Here is a 20229-nt window from a genome sequence, read left to right on the forward strand (position 1 = left end):
TCCATCCCCCTCCAGCCTCCACTTTCTTTCTCTCCAGAAGAAATGAGGACTTGCAAAGGGCTAGGTAACTTGCTTAAGGTCACTGGATGTCAGAGGCACAGATAGACTCTGGTGTCAGGATCATGTCACTCAAAGTCTGTGCGGAGTGTATTGCTTGGCAAGGGAACAGGTGAGGAGGGTGGGCTGGGCTTGGAGCAGGAGAAGGAGCAGGTGAGCAGGCAAGGCTGGGATTGGGATGGCTACTTGGGGGCTGCTATTCTCACTGGGATGCCACCCAGCATCGCTGGAACAGAGAGGTTCTGCTCTATTGCCCTATCCCGGGGCATTAACCCCTGGTGGAGCAGAGGAGGATGGAAGAGCCTCCTAGAAGAGAGTGGAAGAAACAGAGGCAGGAGGGGACCCAAGCAGCAGCTGGGGAGGCTGTGAGCCGGAGTCCCAGGAAAGGGGACCCTAGGATGCCTGGCCCCCAGAAGTGTGAAATCAGTGCTGGAGAAGGAAGGATCCAGCATTTTGACTTCCAAATGCAGGACAGTCACCCACACTGCTCACAGGCACAGACAGGCCCCGACTCCTTCTGTCACAACCTGCTGTCGCAGACAGGCCTACACGGGTTCACTCTGACGACACTCAGCTCCTGGCACTCAGCTGCTCTTCTGTTCCCAGCCACACCCACATCCCACCTGGCTGTGTGTGTGTGTGTGTGTGTGTGTGTGTGTGTGTTTGTATTTCTCCTGCATGTTGCTCTACTATCCATTGGCTGCCGTAGGTTTGTTCAAACACACATATATGGTATAAGGATCTATCTGTCCTTGTCTCCACAAGTCCTCCTGTCTCTCTAGTCTGTGCACTGTTCTGGGTCTCGGAGAGCCTTCAGGGGCCCTAAGCAGCCTGGGCTGCTGTTTCCCTCCTTTCTCTCCAACCGCTTGCTGTCCCCTGAGGTCTGCCACCAACCTCTCTGTCCTTGTATCACCTCAGGTGCCCTTGGGCCTCCACACAGGAACCTCCAGCCAGGTTGTGGAGCTAGGCAGGCCACCTCTTGGAAGCAGCATCCCCAGGCACAGCTGGTGGGGCAATGGCTACGTGGGTGGGGAAGTCAGGGCTGGAGTAGATTTGTCTGCCTTGGACACTTCTCTGTGAACATTTTTGTGCATTTGCCATGATGTTCCATTCATTTCAGCTGATGTCATTCTAGTGCGTGGGAGCAGCTTTGACAACCATGTGGAGCAGGGCACATAGCCCAGATCCAAGGAAACCCTGGTTCTGGCTCCACATGGACCCCAGCTTTCTCATCGATAGGTGAGGGGATTGGAACTGAGGCTCTAGCTAGTGCGGCACTCTCGAGCATCTAGGAGACACTGGCTGACAGTTCCAGAAGAGGCCTCTTTCTCTATGGCTCCTTTGCACAGACACACAACATGTTATGCAACCCTGCAGACACACATGCACTTCCAAAGGCAGCTGAGCTGCCTGGACCACAGCTGGGTCCCAGGCCCCTTCTCAGAGTGGGGGCTTTGACTAGAGGGAAATGTGTGTGTGTGTGTGTGTGTGTGTGTGTGTATGGTCTACACCACTCTGCCCTGACATGTGCCTCCCAGTGACAATAACCTGTGAACTCAGCAGCTTCCCTCACTGCCCCCAGCATCCCTCCACAAAGCAAAGACCTAACCCCCCCAGTTTTGCGCCAGTTGCCGCTCCTTGGCTGTGGAGCAGCAAAGGAAGGCAGGAGAAACCAGGACCCTTGAGTGTCAGAACGACTTCTCTGACCACTGGTATGGCTGACAGGTTTCTGTACATTTCACCTCAACATAGAGTCCCATTCTACCTGAACATGCAAAGTAGCCAAAGCCAATGAGGACTCTGTTATTTGTGTTAAGGTGGATGGGAGCTCTTCTCAGTCTCTTGCCCCTGGATGAGCTTCCTGCAGTCCTTGGGAGCTTTGGCCAACCCAACCTAACATCCATCCTCCAGGATGGTTTCTGGCTCAATGATCTCAGTGTCACCTAGAGACTCATCTGAAATGCAAGTTCTCAGGCTCTGGCCCACTCCTGCCCAATCAAATACCTAGAGGTGGGCCCCGTGTTATGTGTTCACCAAGCTGTCCTGGTGACTCTGAAGCCCACTTTAGTGGTACAGCCACTGGCCCAGCTCAAGCCCCTTTGCTGTACAGGTGAGGAATGGAGACCTGGAGGGGTGAGCTTTACTCAACATCACGGCTGAAAGCAGCAGCATCAGGCTATGGCTATAGGTCATGTGACTGGCTGTGCAAGTCAGTGTGCTGAGGTCATTGGATTGCTTTCCCCTTCTTCACATGACTGGCAAAAACACTCGGTGGAGACGGAGGGCTTGCCTGAAGCTCAGACAGGTGAAGAGGGTGTGGTTGAGGGTGAAGAGTGGGAGTGGCCGTCACCCTTGTGGTAAATCTGGGGAGACTTTCTGGAAGAGGCAGACTGAGGGGGAAGACCAGACTTGAGGCCACAGAGTACAGGCCAGTGTGAGGGAGTGCAGAGAGCAAGCTGGACATGGCATTGGAGGAGCCCAGGTGGCAAGCCCAGCTGCCCACTGAGGATGTGGCCATGGGCGTGGAAACACTCTGCTTACCAGCCCTGTTCAAGAGCTCCCCAACCCAGGAGCATCTCCCCTGAAATTAGGGAGCCTTTAGCATCTGCTACTAATTAGCACTGCCTGCTACCAATGACGAGGGAGGAGAGGGGAGCTTGGAGCCAGGCAGCTTTGAAAGGCAAGGCTGCTCCTTGACAAAGCCGTCCTGGGGAGGGTTCAAAGGTAGCCTCTGAGCCAGCCACACGTTTTATGTTCCTGGGAGCCTTACTTCCCGGACTGCAAACACAAACAGAGGAATCTCAGGGTTTTCCTGTCATTTTGGAGCCATTTTGTTCCAAGGGAGCTTTTACCCAGGGAAGAGGCAGAGCTGGCTGAACTCCCTGCCCCTCCAGCTCCAAAGCAGAAGCAGAGCCCATTGGAGGAAGCTCCCCAGGGAGCTCCCCAGATCCCAGACCAGATGAGCAAGGACTCAGCCAGCTGGGGTCAAAGCTCAGCCAGGACTCAGACTTGCTCAACCCAGGGCTGAGGAGCTCAGGAAGGGCACACTGAGCTAGTGAGTGATGGAATGATGGATGGGGATCCACACCACTTCCCTGTCCTGTTTTGTGTCCCAGGGCACTTATGCTTCCCAGTGGTTTCTGGAGAGTTCCAGCCAGTTGGAGGCACTGGAAGTAAGATGTGGGGGGAGGAGGGGAAGTTAGGTTGGGTCTTCCCTCTGAGCTTGGGATCACCTCTCTGCACCAGCCTTTCTCCTTTGGGGCTCCTACTGGACAGCAGTCCCTTGCTGTCTGGTCCAGCTGCCTCTGTGGGGTGGGGGGAGTCCCCACAATGCTTGCAGCTCCTGTCTAGTGGCCTCAGCCTCTGGGATTCTAGAACTCTGCCTCCTCGCTCCAAGCCCAGGATGGCGACAACTTCCTACTGTTCCTAATCTCTGGATTTTGCTACTTCCTTCATCCCCTGTGGAACCATTCAGTGGAACCCCTCTGCTTGAAAAGCTTTCAGTGGCTTCTGCTCTCTCTGTGGATGCATGAGTGAGTGTGCTGCATGCTCCATTCTGGAAGAAGACTGGATGAGCAGCCAGGGCCCAGAGGATTTGAGCTACCTGGGACTTGGACCCCTGCAGGTGTGACGGCTTACCCTGGGCAGCATACCCCATCTCACTACCAGGGCATGAGCCCAGGGAACAGTGCTCTCCTCTCTAAGCATTGTTTATCCCTCTGTATTTGGCTGTGCTGCATGATACATGAGTGTAAGGTGTGGCCCATTGTGACTCAGCAGGTTAGCCTGCCACTTGCTCTGGCAGCTTTCCAATGTGGGTGCCAGTTTGATTTCTGGGTGCTACACTTTTGATCCAGCTCCCTGCTAATGCACTGGGAAGGCAGCACAGGATGGCTCAAGTTCTTGGGGCCATGAACCCACATATGAGAGTTGGACTGAGTTCTGAGTTACTTGGCTTTGGCCTGGCCCATACATGGCCATTGCAGCCATATGAAGGAATGAGTCAGGAGGTGGAAGATCTCTTTCTCTGTCTCTCTTCACTCTCTGCCATTCTGTCTTTCACAAAAGAGAAAAGGAAATCTTAAAACAAACAAACAAACAAAAAAAGATGTAGCCCACTTCGCATGCTCCAAAGTGGCCACCAAGTGTTGGTAAGGATGTAGGGGGCCTGATGGAGAGAATGTAAAATGATAGTTACTGTGAGAAACAGCATGGTGCTTCCTCCACAAAGCAGACAGCATTGCCATGGGATCCAACAGTTACACTTCTGGGTGTGTGAATAGACCAACAAGAATTGAGAACAAAGCCCCTAGAAGATGTTTATACACTCATGCTCATGGCAGCATTAGTCAAAATAGCTGAAATGAGGAAGCAACCCAAGTGTCCGGTGACAGATCAATGGTAAGACCAAATGCGGTATAGAAATATAAGAGAATACTTGTTTAGCCTTCAAAAGGAAGCAAGTTCTGACACACGCTATGATTTGGACAAATCTTAGGACATTCTGCTAGGTGACATAGGCCAGATATGGGAGGGCCGATAGCAAAATGACTCCACTTACACAGGAGGGCCTTAGAGTGAAAGCCATGGAGTCAGAGTAGAGGTTTCCAGGGGACAGGGAGGGAGGGAAGGAGAGGGGACAAGGAGTTATTGAATGGGTATCAAGATTTCAGCCTGCAAGATGAAAGAATGATGGAGGTGGATGGTGGCAATGGTTGCATAGCATTTATGTGTGGAGTGCTGCTGAATTGGGTGCATTGTAGTGCTGAAGATGGTAGATTTTAAGTGATGTGTATTTTCGTGTTGTATTATGAATGCCACAATTTTTTTAAAAAAAGAGTAACAGCAAAATGTTAGCTATAGCATAAAGGCACAGCCAGATGCAGAGAGGAGCGGGCCTTCCCCTGCCTGGGAAGCCCTTTGTCTCCGTCTCCATGGACACTGACTATGAACCGTTGGGTGGCTCATCTTATCCTCAATTCACAGGGTACGACTCGAAGACTCCAAGAGCTGGCATGACCTCTATGCTCCTCTACAGCCAAATGGTCATGACACGCTTCCCGTTCCAGTTCACTCTAATACCTCTCCTTTGCTGGCTTGCCCATTCCCACCGTTCCTGCTCACTTGGAACTCTCCTTGTCCTTGGCTTGTCTCCTAACCTGTCCGCCTGCCTCCAGGATCACTTGCTTCCAACCCAATTTCCACAGCCTTGCCTGGGCCATTCCTAGAATTTGAACAAAACCACATAATGCACTGCTCAAATCCCCTCAATCACTCTGATGGCTTAAGAAACGAGGCCCAATCTCCTGGGCAGGGCAGCCCCAGCCCTCTACATCTGGCCCAGCCTGGCCTCCAGCCGAGTCTGTTTGCTTCCTCCCACTCAGTCGCCACTCCTGCCTCCTGTTCTTCAGCCTCCTGAAGCCGTAAGTGGGGTTTCTGTGTCAGAGCTGGTGGCCACACCTGCTTGTCTGCGCAGGTGCCATGCCCTTAATTCTGACTCCTCCCCTCTAACCCTTCCTCCCTGAGAAGTTCTTGTCCTTTCCTTACATTTCCCTTGCCTGGTCACCTTATCCAGTCCCCTGCCCCCTTCATCCAGCTACTCCTGTTGCTTTCAGCTCCCTCCATGGCATCCATCTGTGCAAGTGTTGTATTTATTCCTTTATTTTAAAACGTCCATTATAAAAAACATGATTTATTTAAAAGGCAGAGTTTTATCTATATCTATATCTATATCTATATCTATATCTATATCTATATCTATATCTATATCTATATCGAGATACTTTAACTATTGGTTCACTCCCCAAATGGCCACAGCAGCCATAGTTGGCCAGATTGAAGCTAGGAGCCTACAGCTTCTTCCAGGTTTCCGACAAGGGTGCAGGGGCCCAAGTGCTTGGACCATCTTCCACTGCTTTCCCAGGTATATTAGCCAGGACCTGGATTGAATATGGAGTGGCCAGGACAGAAATAAGTACCCAAATGGGATGCTGGGGCCACAGGCATCATGTATATATTATTCTTTTTGCTTCTGTTCCATCCCTGGGCACCAGTGAGCCCTGCCTTCCCAGTGCATTTTCTTTAAATTTTATTTTTATTTGAGAGAAAGAGTTACAGAAAGAGGAGAGACAGAGGGAGAGACATAAAGAGCTTCTCTCTTCTGGTTCACTCCCCAAACGGTCACAGTAGCTAGAGCTGAACTGCTCCGATGCTGGGTGCCAGGAGCATTTTCTGGGTCTCCGTGGTGCTGCTTTCCTAGGCTGCAAACGAGGAAACTGGATTGGAAGTGGAGCAGTTGGGGCATGAACCAGCATCTGTACAGCATATTGTACCTCAGGAGGAGACTTAGCCAACCTTTGCCCAGTGTGTTTTTAGTGCCCATGATTCAATCTGTGAGCTCCCTATGGGAGGGAGCTGTTTCTTCCACTTGGCTCTCCGGGGCTGGCACGCAGCTGGCGTTTGATAAATGTGGGTTCAGAAAAACATGGGGTGTTTTTCTGCAACATGGTTTCAGAAAAACTTGGGCTATGCCTTGCCCTTTGGAGGGACCCATGGCCTTGGGCTCTAGGGTCAGAGCTTGGGACCAGGCTATCCTTTCTCCTTAAGGACATAGAGAGTATGCTAGCTGTGTGACCTTGGGCAAGTAAGACATTCTTTCTGGAACCTCTTCTTAATCAGATAGATGGTAACAGCACCCATGTCCTAAGTTTGCTATGAGGAGACCTGAGTTAATGCACAAAGTATTGGAGCAATGCCTGGCATAGACTGTGTGCCTTTTAAATTTGAATAATTAGTATTATTTCTTACAGTAGATTTCCAAGAGTGCTATTCTGTCACACGCATAGTCTCCCCCACCAGAACCCTTGCTTGCCCTAGCTCCCTTTGGCCTGGCACACGACTGGAGTTCCTCTTTTCCTCCTATTAAGAAGCTGAGGGTAACTGGGGCTTAATTAAGCATGCTGGACTGGGGTGTGATTAGCGGCTGCTGTGTGAATCAGCAGAGAGGGTCGGGGTGGGGGAGGCCGGAGGTGCTGGCGAGAGCAATGCAGAAGCTCCCGCTGCCTGGACTGTCCTAGGCGTGGTGTGCCCAGTTTGTTCAGCAGGTAATGGGGCAAGGGTGGGAGAAACCAAAGCCCAGTGTCTTCTGTTCCTCTAACAGCTCTCACCAGACGTCCCCTCTCAGCCCTGAGGGCACTAGCTGCTGTCATTCATTCATGTAGCAAGCATTGCCAGGGCATTTTTGCAGGTGCTGGTTGGGGGTAGTGAACAGACAGACACAGGTCATGGCCCTTCTGTAACACACATAGACGGGTGAGAGGCATGGCTAAGAACACAGAGGCTTAAATATCCCATGTTGTCTGCCACCACACAGGGGCACACAGAAGACTCCAGGATGAGCTCCCTAGTCTTTATGGGTGTCCTATCCAGCATGCCTCCTGCTGTGCACCTGCCTGCCTTACTCTATTCCCCACCAAGCAGTAGGCAGCCTGAAGCCACAGACCATGGGATCCTCACCACCAGGTCTTGGCACAGTGCTTGGAGTGTGTTAAGTGCTCGGGAAGTTGATTCTTTGGTTTGTTTCATGAGATGCAACTCTGGAAGCAACTGTCTATGTGAATGCCCAGGACAGAGGCGGCCAATGGTAGCCTGAGGGCCACAGCTGCATTCCACTCTCATAGCCATCCTTTGCATGGCTGTCAGATTGAGCATGATTCCTACTTTAAAAAAATCTAATTGGGCCCGGCGGCGTGGCCTAGCGGCAAAAGTCCTCACCTTGAAAGGCCCGGGATCCCATATGGGCGCCGGCTCTAATCCCGGCAGCTCCACTTCCCATCCAGCTCCCTGCTTGTGGCCTGGGAAAGCAGTCGAGGATGGCCCAAAGCTTTGGGACCCTGTACCCGCGTGGCAGACCCGGAAGAGGTTCCTGGTCCCGGCATCGGATTGGCGCGTACCAGCCCGTTGCGGCTCACTTGGGGAGTGAAACATCGGATGGAAGATCTTCCTCTCTGTCTCTCCTCCTCTCTGTATATCCGGCTTTCCAATAACAATAAAATCTTTCAAAAAAAAATCTAATTGACAGAAACATTTTTTTAAAAAGATTTATTTATTTTTCTTGGAAAGGCAGAATTACAGAAAGAGAGAATGAGCTTCTGTTCTCTAGTTCACTGCCCAAGTGGCCACAACATCTGGAGCCGAGCCTATCTGAAGCCAGGAGCCAGGAGCTTTGTCCGGGTCTTCCACAAGAATGCAAGGTGCCAAGGATTTGGGCCGTCCTCCACTGCTTTTCCAGGCCACAAGCAGGGAGCTGGATGGGAAGTGGAACAGACAGGACACAAACTGGTGACCATATGGAATCCTGGGTGTGCCAGGTGAGGATTTAGCCACTAAGCTACTGCACTAGGCCTGACACATACATTTGTACAAAATTATAGGATACAATGTGATATTTTAATGCATTTGTACATTGTGAGTTTCTGCAGTTTTAAAGGGTTGGATCATTAAGATAATCAAAGCACAGCAAATTATGGAAGCACATGAGGGCACTTCAAGAAGTTGTGGAAAATGGAATTAAAGGAAATGAACTTATTCTTGACATCTAGGCATAAAATATTTGCAAAGTTTGTGGAAAGCAATTGTCATGAAAAAGCAACGTCATGGGGCGGGCACCATAGTGTGGTAGGTTTATCCTCCTCCTTCAGCAGCAGTATCCCATCTGGGCAGCAACTCATGTCCTTGCTACTCCACTTCCAATCCAGCTCCCTACTTATGGCCTGATAAAGGATCAGAGGATGGTCCAAGCCCTTGGGTGCCTGCATCCACGTAGGAGACTCAGAGAATGATCCTGGATGCTGGCCTTAGATCAGCTCAGCTCTGCCACTGTAGCCATTTTGGGAGTGAACCAGTGGCTGGAAGACCTCTCTCCTTCTGTGTCTCCTGCTCTTTGTAACTCTACCTTTCAAACAAAAATAAAATAAATCTTTGAAAAGAGAAGAAAAATTGATGCATAGATTTCAAAACATTTTGCACACCAAAACCTCCTTATTTTCACTCACCAATTTGTTTGAAGTGGTCTCGTAAATGTTGTATAAAGCTTAAGATACTCCCTGGCCTTTTAAGCAGAAGGGTGCTGATCCCTGCATTAGAAGCTCCTTTGCAACCCAGTTTCCTCATCCACGAAGTGTGAGATTTGTGTTAGATGCCACAGAGGTGCAAACTGGGATGATTTTATTTATTCATTATTTATTTGGAAAGTGAGATTTTGGGCCCGGCGGCGTGGCCTAGCGGCTGAAGTCCTCGCCTTGAAAGCCCCGGGATCCCATGTGGGCGCCGGTTCTAATCCCGGCAGTTCCACTTCCCATACAGCTCCCTGCTTGTGGCCTGGGAAAGCAGTAGAGGATGGCCCAAAGCCTTGGGACCCTGCACCCGTGTGGGAGACCTGGAAGAGGTTCCTGGTTCCCGGCATCGGATCGGCGCGCACCGTCCATTGCGGCTCACTTAGGGAGTGAATCATCAGACAGAAGATCTTCCTCTCTGTCTCTCCTCCTCTCTGTACATCCGACTTGGTAATAAAATAAATAAATCTTTAAAAAAAAAAAGTGAGATTTTCAGAGAGATAGAAGAGAAAGATCTTCTGTCCACTGGTTCACTCCCCAAGTGGCTGAAACGGCCGAAGCAGAGCTGATCCAAAGCCAGGAGCTTCTTCAGACTCAGTTACCATGACATGGATTTTTCATGCTGCCAAGGGGCCTGGGTGTCACAACGCACTAAGTGGGCACCAGAGATCCAGCTGCCTGTCCCTCTTTCCCTCCTCTTGCTTGCTGCCACTCTCAGGAGCATTTCTGGCCCCTGGAAATACATTCAGGAGCACTTCATAGAGACAGAGCATTTGTCTAGGAAGTGGGACAGGAAACCTTGACCCTCCCCAAGGAGTTGAATACTGTCACCTCAGGGTGGGCTTCAGCTGGTGGTTGGGTGGGGAGAGCCAGGGCTGTATGGTAGCCATTTCTCTCTTCCCCCTCCTGCCTCCACTAGGCTGCCATGCCCTAGAATCATGTCCAGGTTTCCTTCTGCGCTGCATCCTTCTCCAGCTCCCAGCTGCTAACTGAACAGTGGCTATACCTCGAAGAGACTGCAGGTCTATTTTCCTCCATGGCCAACTTCCCCCTCCTCCTTTCAGCCGGGCACCTGTGCAGCCCCAGACATGTGCCCCTGGTGTGGGTTGATCCCACTGCTAGATAGGCTGTGACCCCCTCCCTCTTGCAAGACCACCTCCACCAGGAAGCTTCCCCTGGTTTCTTTCACAATGATGGACAGACCACACAGCTGTGCCCAGTTGTTATCTTTAGGCAGTTACCTACTTCTGTTGTGGTTGTTTACTGATGTTTCTCTCTGACTGTTGATAAACTGACAGTGAGACAGCGTTTTAATCACTCTGTCATCTCAGCTCGAGGCCTGACCTACATTACTGATGGTTAATACATGCTTGGAAAATGCTAGAATTAGAAAGCTGATTAATTAATGGCTGGGGCATTGGAGAGGTACTGAGGATATCTTCCCATTGCTTCATCCCTTCCTCAGTGTCCCTGACACATCTCGATGGGACTGGGAAGACAAGTCTCAGAGCCTGCAATCTAGGACACCCGTGAAAGGGCTTGGAAAGCAGGTCCTGGGCTCCCAGGAAAAGACTAGCATCTCCAAAGGGCTACTGTCCAACTCTGATCAACTCTGGTCCAGGCCTGTCATTCTCTGCTGTCTGCCTGCACAGGCTGTATCCCTGGTTCCCTGGCACAGAGCTGAATCCGGCCTCTGAGCCCTGCACGCTCAGCCCTGATCTGAGTTGCTGCATTGGCTGTGACATCATCATCCAGGCCAGCTTCAAACTAGGTCAGGGCCTGCTGGCAGGAGTCGGCCTGCACTGGCTGCCTGGAGGACAGGCTCTGTGCTTGCAGCCTCTGGGGACTGGGGGCAGAGAGACGGCTGATGGGAGGGAAGAGTGGGGGGAGCAAGAGCATGAAATGTGAGTGGCAGAAGTGGCACCGGTCATGTCAGGATCAGAGCAGGAATTCCACTCTCACCATCCTCCTTTTCTCAGGTGAATTAGTTTCTCAGCTGGTCAACATTTCACTCCATGGTTCAACAGACAATGAGTGATCAGAGGCTTGTCTGGTGTCAGGCACTGTCCTAGGTACTGAGTTAGGAGAGACCTTGGTACAGAGAGGGAGGCAAACGCTTAACCAAGCACAGTCTTCTGTGCCAGAGTGAGTCCAGGTTGTATACCATACGTTCCTGACTCCCAGGGCACGGGGATGAAGAGGGGGTCTTTGGGGGTCAGAAAGCTACTGTATGTACCTGAAGGACAGCTGCTGGCACTTACACATGTGCCAGCCTCAAGGCCTGCCTTCCTCACCCACAGCCTAACCAGCACGTGCGTTAACCTTTCTCCAAGTCAGATCCCGAAGGCATCCCCTCTCTCCATGGCTTCTACTCAGGTCTAGCCTCCTCTAGGCTGGGGATCACTGCAGCCCTTTATTGGGGGCTCCGTGCCCTAATTCTTATCCATTTGCAATCTGTTGCTTGCCTATGTTTTATCTTTAATGGGGATGCTGGCCTTGGTACAACAGGATGGTTAAAAAACCTGAGCACAGTCAGATCACGCCACTCCTTTCTTTAAGATGTGACAGATGACCTCTCACCTGTGTGGAATCACAGGCAAACTCTCCACCTCCCTGAATGGGGCCGCCAGCCTCTCTGATCCCACTTCCCAAGGCTTCTCTCTTCCTGCAGTGTGTCTGACAGTTCTTCAAACAAGTGAGGCTGCCTTTTTGTAACGATTTATTTATTATTTATTTGAAAGCAGTGCAACAGAGAAAGAAGAGAGTGAAGGAATGAGAGGGAAAGAGAGAAAGGGGAGGGGAGAGATGGGAAAGGGAAGTGAAGAGGAGGGAGGAAGGGGAGAAGGAGGGGCAGAGAGGAGAGGGAGGGGGAGGGATGGGGAAAAGGAGAGGGCGAGACGGAGAAAGAGAGAGGAGTGGGGGAGGGGGTAGAGGAAAGGATAGGGAGAGGAGGGAAAGAGAGTGAGGGGAGAAGGGGAAGAGGATAAGGGAGAAAGAGGGAAGATGGAAGTCAGAGAAGGAAGAGAGGGAGGCAAAGAGGCACAGCTCTTTGAGTCACTCCCCAGATAGCCACAATGGCCAAACCCAGTCCACGCTGAAGCCACGAGTTAGGAGTTCCATCTGGGTCTCCCATCTGAGTGACAAGTCGCATTTGGGGCATCTTTTGTTGCTTTTTCAGGTGCATTAACAAGGAGCTGAATGAAGTGGTGAAACTGCCATGCAGATTGGCACTCTGATACACAGGTTGGAGTTGCAAGTGGTGGTTTAACATGCCAGGCCTCTTTGTGTCTCCTTCTTGCCTTCTAAAATCTTCCACGTTCTGTTCCCTCCGCCTGGGATGCCATTCCACACACCGGTGTTTGAATCATTCTTTTTTTTTTTTTTTTTTTTGAAAGATTTATTCATTTTATTACAGCCAGATATACAGAGAGGAGGAGAGACAGAGAGGAAGATCTTCTGTCCGATGTTTCACTCTCCAAGTGAGCCGCAACGGACGGTGCGCGCTGATCCGAAGCCGGGAACCAGGAACCTCTTCCGGGTCTCCCACACGGGTGCAGGGTCCCTAAGCTTTGGGCCGTCCTCTACTGCTTTCCCAGGCCACAAGCAGGGAGCTGGATGGGAAGTGGAGCTGCCGGGATAAGAACCAGCGCCCATATGGGATCCTGGCCCTTTCAAGGTGAGGACTTTTAGCCGCTAGGCCACGCCGCCGGGCCCTGTTTGGAACATCCTTTTTGTCAATTGTAGCTCTGCTTAATACCGCTTCTCAGAGGCCTTCCTTGATTATTGATACAAATTATCCACAAAGGCTTTATTCTTTTCTTTAAAAGATTTATTTACTTTAAAGTCAGAATTACATACTTTGAAGTCAGATTTATGGAGGGGGGAGCGAGACAGAGAGAGAACGAGAGAGAGAGAGAGAGAGAGAGAGAGAGAGAGAGAGAGAGAGAACGATCTTCTATCCACTGGCTTACTCCACAAATGGCTGCCATGGCCAGATGTGGGTCTGTTTGGAGCCAGGAGCTTCGGGTTTCCTACATGGATTAAGGGACGTAAGGACTTGGGCTATCCTCTAGTGCCTTCCCAGGCCATAAGCAGCAACAGGATCAGGAGAAACTGGAACATGAACTGTGCTCATATGGATGCTGGTGCTGCAGTTAGAGAATTAGCTTGCTATGCCACCATGCCTCCTACAAAACACTTCATTGTATCACTGTATTTCTCGAAGTAGATTTATTAATGCGTAATTAGTACACAGTAAGTAGTATATGATTAAAATGCTCAATTGGGTAAATTTTGATACACACACCTGTGAAACCGTCACCACGATCAGATTTCAAATGCATTTTTCATCATCCCCATCTCCTCATGCACCTGTGTCTTATCCCTCTCTAGCCCCCTCCCTATTCCCGCAATCATGGTACTTCTGTAAAATCATTTACATTTTGTAGATTTTTGTTTAAGGGGAACCACACAAAAGACACTTTGGCTTGGCGGGTCTGGCTTTCCTCACTTATCACATGTGTACAGAGATGTGTCCACACTGCCCATATCAGTAGTTTATTCCTTTAGGTTGCTGAGCAGCATCTATTGGAGGGACGATAGTACTTCTGATTGCTTCTTGGAGGATAATAGATTGTTTCCAGGTGTTGGGTGCTAGAAAGACATCTGTATACACATTCGTGTACAAGTAATTTCTAATTTGTAAATACTCAGGAATGTGGAAGAGCTGGATCACCAAGTACCTCACTTTATAAGAAACTGCCTAGGTCCCAGTGCAATGGCTTAATTAGTTAATCCTCCCCCTATAAACACCAGGATCCCATATGGGCACTGGTTTGTGTCCTGACTGCTCCACTTCCATTCAGCTCCCTGCTTATGCCCTGGGAAAGCAGTAAAGGATGGCCCAAAGCCTTGGAACCCTGCACCTGCGTGGAGACCCAGAAAAAGCTCCTGGCTTTGGATCAACTCAGCTCCAGCTGTTGTGGCCACTTGGGGAGTGAATCAGTGGACAGAAGATCTTTCTCTCTGTCTCTCTTTCTCTGTAAATCTGCCTTTCCAATAAGAATAAATCTCTTTCCCAAAAAAGGAAACTGCCCAAATTCTGTCCCAAACTGGTGGTACTATTTTACATTCTCTCTGTATCCTTGGATCTATGATATGAGCATGCTGGTTCCTTCTCATCCCTGACAAAAAGTGCTATGGTCAGGCCTTTTATTTTTAGCTATTATGATAACTTTGCAGAGGTTTTTCACTGTGGTTTTAATTTGCATTTCCCTAGTGACTAATAAAGTTAAGAATCCTTTCACACACTCTTGTTGTTATTTGTATATCTTCTTTGGTGAACTCTCTGTTCCCCCCTCCCCTAAATGGGATTATTCATTTTCTTACCATTGAATGGTCGGTTGCACTTTTAAATATCCTGAATATAAGTCCTTTATCAGATAAAAGCTTTTAACTATTTTGCTCCAGCTTTGGCTGTTTTTTTTCTTTTTTCATCTTCTTAATGGCGTCTTTCAAGGAGTGGAAATTCTTAATTTTGTTGAAGCCAACTGTATCATTTTTCTATTTTATCAATTGTGCTTTTCATAATCCCATGATCATTTTCATGCTTTACTGGTGAAATGATATACTTTTAGGTTTTACACTTAAAATTTAATTCATTTTGCATTTACTTATGAATTTTGCATTTATTTTGGCAAATCCCTTTGCCTCTGAAGTATGTGATATATTATAAAAACTGAGTTGCTTCTTCATTTTTCCAATGATACTCAGTTTTTCCAGCATCATTTGTTAAAAGACTGTCCCTTCTCCACCAAATTGCCTTTGCACCACTGTAAAGCAGCAATTGACCAGATGTGTGGGTCTATATCTGCTCGTTCTGTTCTGTTCTGTGGATCTATTTGTCTTGTTGCTAATGCCACAATTCCAGAGTCGCTACAACTTTATAATAAGCCTGGATGTCAAGCGGTGTGAGTCCTCCAATTTTGTTTTTTTTTTCAATGTTGATTTTACTTTTTCAGATCTGTTGCACTTCCATGTGCATTTTAGAATCAGTAAGTTCACGTCAATGAAAAGTCTGCTGGGATTTTAAATTGGATTATATTGAATTCATTAATCAATTTGGATGTCTTCATAATGTTGAACCTTTCAATTCATTAACAAAGTGTGTCTCTGTGTTGGTTTAGGTTTTCTTTGATTTCCTTTAGCAGTATTCTATAATTTTCAGTGTGCCTAAAAGCACACCTTTGGTCAAATTTATGCTGAAGTAATTCATATGTTGATACTATTGTAAAAAATAGTATCTTTAAGTTTTCATTTCTTATTGATTGATGATGAAATATTTTTCCCCAATAATTTTACACATGATAAGCTTGTCAAACTGACTTATTAGCTTTTATAGTTTTATTTTATCATATTATATTTTCTGCATAGATGATCCTGACATCAGTGAATAAGGGGAATGTTGCTTCTTTCCTTTCACTCCAGATGCTATTGATCTCTCTCTCTCTCTCTCTCTCATGGGAAAACTTCTAACCCTAATTTCAAATTCTCTAATCAATGCTCAGATTATCTAGTTCTTCTTGGGTGAAGCTTAGTTGATGGCCATCATTCTAGTTTTAATTATTTTTGTATAGTTCTTTACCTTGTCTCAAAAATTCCTATTTGTTTCCTGAATTTTGATTTTAATTTTTTCCATGTTTATTTCCTAGAAAGTCAAATTCAAGAGGAAGAGACTATGATGTTTAGTTTGGTGTGTGCCTGCTACCTAGGATAGGCTGAGTCAAAATTATGGAATAAACATGTTATTTTGACTTTTAAGGGAATACTGCATCATGATGCTGTCATTCCCATTTTGTTCCTGTGAAAGCTTACACACATTGAGGTTAAGCAGATTTCTTAGAACCACCACACCTAGCTATGATCATGTTCCTACTTGTGTTTCTCTTGGGGCCAGAGATGACTTGGTAGACAAGAAGAGCCATGTCTGTAGAGAAACTAAAACAGACTGGCAAGACTCAGTGAGCACAGAACTCACTTGGAGCAAGAGTTCAATGGGCCAGAAATCTGCACCTGTCACCAGCTCCCCAGGAGACTCTGTGTGCGTCAGCAAGAGGCCAGTCAGAGGCCTGACCCAGCCTGTGCTAGGTCGGAAGGCTGCTGTGTTTCATGAAGGAGGAGCCATTGGATGTGAATGCTCTAGAGGCATTGGGTGTTGTGGTTAGGAATTCTGAGCATCCAGGACCCTGGCCTTGAGGGTTTGGCACTTGCAGAAATATGCAAACAAGTGCCAGGGACATTGCCAATCAACCTCAGCGAGCCCTGTGTCAGGGTCAGTGGCTTGTCACCAGTGCCCTCCCTTGTACTTCTGTGTTAGAGAGAGAGAGAGAGAGAGAGAGAGAGAGAGTTATTTCTCTGCTGTGAACAAAAGGGTAAAAGGGTGACCTGTAGTTGTCCATGAAAGAAGTCCTGCTAAAAAGACCCCACTATACCATCTGGTCCCATTCCACACTCGGTACCTGGCTAAATGGAGAGGTGACACAGGGTATGAGGGAAGAAAGGCAGGGAAACAGATACTCTCTAGGCTGTGTCCTAGAGGAAGATGTCATTAGCAGATGCCTCTTTCCAGGGTTTGGGTATAGCCACCCTCCTGGCATATTCAGGAGAAGGAGGTAGGTGGGTGAACACTTGCATCTTGGAACAGTGCCATGAGATTGATGCCTCTCTTGGAGTTCTCCCTTCTCACCCTAACTTGTGCAAGTCAGGGAAAGAGCTGGGATACATGCAGTAGGGATGGGAGGGGTTTAGTAGGGATGGGCTGGATAATGGGAGCTAAAACATATGTTCCATCCACACCCCATGCCTTGGTACAGCACTTTCCAAACAAAGCTTCCGCTGACTTCCCGTCCCTGTTTTCCAGTGTCACAGTGGATAAGGCTTCTGCTGCAGTAAGGCAGAAATAGCAGACAGAGGCAGTGAGTGCTGGTGCCCCATGGGGCAGACTGAGAGGGAGAGCAGGAGAGGGCACAGTTGCAGTGAGGACAGAGGGCAGGCATCTGACCTTGGTGCCAAGGTGCTCACTGTAGGGAGTAGACGTTCTCCTGGAGGCCACTATCATTCGCATGGCTTGGCTGTCAATTGGTCTGGAAGCTGATAGAGTCTTTTGCCTGCCATGATGTGAGAAACAGAAGGGCATTTGTCCCCTGGGGTGCTCTCTGCCATCCTGTGTTGACACTGGGCTGGATAGATGCCATCGCCTATATACGGGACAGGGCAGCCTTCCCTAGGCAGAGTGGACACTTGTCTCTGTGGCCCGATGTCAAAGTCTGAGGTCAGAGGGGGGGGTTCTTGATTAACTTCACCCAGCAGAGGAGTTGGCCACCTGCATGGCGTGCCAGAGAGACAGGCAGCTTTGAACATGCAAATTTGTCACATCTCTTATTGAGGTACATATTTGCATCTGTCTTCTTATTTTAAGATTTATTTATTTTTATTGGAAAGGCAGATATACAGAGAGAAAGATCTTCCATCTGCTGATTTATCCCTCAAGTGACCGTAACAGCCAGAGTTGAGCCAGGAGCTTCTTCTGGGTCTCCGATGTGTGTGCAGGGTCCCAAGGCATTGGGCTGTCCTCAACTGCTTTTCCAGATCACAAGCAGGGAGCTGGATGGGAAGCAGGGCTGCTGGGGTTAGACCTGGTGCCCATATGGAATCCCGGTGCGTGCAAAGTGAGGACTTTAACCACTAGGCTACTGAGCAGGGTCTATCTGTTTACTATTGTAGAGAAGCAAATGGCCACCCACATACCAGCTTCAAGCAACATCTCTTTCAACATCTTTTTCATCATCTCCCAGTGCTTCCTGGAGTGCAGTTCAAGATGGGCTTAGTTGGGTCCTGGACTGTATGTCACAGACTTGGGATTGATAGCTGGTCTGTTCTCCCTTCCAGGGCTTTGGAGTTCTCTCTCCCAAGCACACGGGGTTGTTGGCAGGATTCAGTTTCTTGTGACTGTGGGATTGAGGCTTCCTCTTCTCTGGCTGGTAGTCACCTTGAGTCTGGTCCTGACTTTCTACCCTCTAGATCTCATAGGTTCTGTCACATAGCAACTGACTTCTTTAAAGTCACCAGAAGACTTGAAAGGCCAGTCCCTTTTTAATGGTTTTTATCTGCTTAGACCTGCCTCACCTAGGATAGTCTTCTTTTTCATAAACTTTAATCAACTGATTTGAAACCTCCCCACCCCTGCTGCCTCACCCCATCATATTCATGAATCCCACCCACGTCGTAGGGAAAAGGGGTGTACACGGAAGCCAGGAGTTGTGAGGCATGTCTTAGAATGGTGCCTCTCACAATATTTAACTTCATTCATTCGTTTATTGAGAAAGGGCAGGTGTTTAATGAAGAGAGGGAGCCGTGGGAACTTGCTTCTTGTTAGCAGAACAAAAGATTTGCAAAGAGCTCACCTGCAATTCTGTTCTGCTCCACCCTCCCCTTCCTTGCTGGTAATGAAAACAGTTGATAATTCAGAATTTGTATTATAAACAGTGACTGTTGCATGGAGAGAAACCAAAAAGAGCATTTGCTGTATGTGCTCATTTCTTGCAGGAATTGGTGGGGATCAGCTTAGCCAATGACTATTGCTGCTGGCCATCTGCTGGGACATGCAAACAGCTTATAGAATCAGAGCAGCACAGGCTGTTGAGCCAAAGGGGCTTTGGGGATCTTGTGATCCAAACGAGGCATTGCACAGATGACAGACCTGAGGCCCAGAGTGGGGATGAAAATTGTTCAAGGTCACACAGCTAGTTGGTAGGAAGGTTTCCTGGAAACAAACCAGTGCCCACTCATTTAGCCTTGGGTGAATGTCAGGAGGGAGTGGATATGTTCTAGGCCACCTCATGTACTTTCCACTATGCCAGTTCGTCTCATTACACAGTTCCTGCCTCTCTAATGGGACTGGCTTTGTGGAATTTTTAATGCATAAAATATTAATCAACATTTGCCTTGCTTGTCCTGCTTGGCCATGGGGAATAGGCAGAGGGGCTGCAGCCTGAGCGCAGATGGGGTGGCAGCAGGAGAAGGGGGCTCTGCAGCTTGTGGAACGGCAGTGTTTGTGTGTACACACGTGTGTGGGTGTGCTTGCATATGTGTGTGTGTGTGAGAGTACATATGTGTATCCAAAAGCAGGCTGCAGCCTTGTCTCATTGTGCTTCTCGCTTGTGACGGCATCACCTCAGGTCCCTCCTGTAACCTTTATCAGTATCACAGATGCTGGTTCACAAGATGCAGGTTGCCAAGGTTGGTGATTAATGATGGCAGCTGTGGTCCCTCGTCCTCTCCCAGCTTCCCTAACCTTACTCTGCCCTTTTCTTTCCTGTGCCTCTGTCTTCAGCATTCCCTAGTATAAGAGAAACACTCAAGGCATGAGGAGAACTGGGAAGGGGAATTGGGCCCTCTGGAGCTGCTGCTGTGGCCAGGCACTGAGCCAGGCCCCTTCATTTGTTCTCATTTAACAGTGTCCACGGAGAGGCTATGGACATCATGGGATACATGGGGAGGGCTGTGTTCTTCTCATGTCCCCATAGAGGGCAGTGCCAGGGTGGTTTCCTGCAGGCACATTTGCCACCTCTGGCATATATGTTGCTCCTGTGGGTTCTTAGGGGCACATGTCAGTGTGCCAGGATGCAGAGGGCAAGTGCTTGGTGACCCTGGAGCCTTCAGGGAGGAGGCTGTCAGGGGTATCAGTGCTCATCCACTTCCCAGAGGACACAGGACTCACCTAAGGTCCCACAAGGCTGACCTCTTCTGATGCCTCTTCCAGGAGGCCATACCCATATCGAACTCCCATGTCACCATATCCAGCTGTCATGTTTCCCCCTGCAGTTTTGTGCTCCCTTGGAAGCAATGAGGTGTTTGCTGAGTTTCCCAACTGCAGGGATCAAAAATGTAAAGATCTGTTGTGAAGGTAAGTTTATCCCTGAGGAAGGCTTTTTCCGCACCTGCCTCTGAGCAGTTCACCCAGCTCTCTCCCTGTGGTGGGCTTCATTGTCACAGCAACTCG

This window comes from Ochotona princeps, chromosome 4 (genome assembly GCF_030435755.1).
Source record: "Ochotona princeps isolate mOchPri1 chromosome 4, mOchPri1.hap1, whole genome shotgun sequence".
Lineage (NCBI taxonomy): Eukaryota > Metazoa > Chordata > Mammalia > Lagomorpha > Ochotonidae > Ochotona > Ochotona princeps.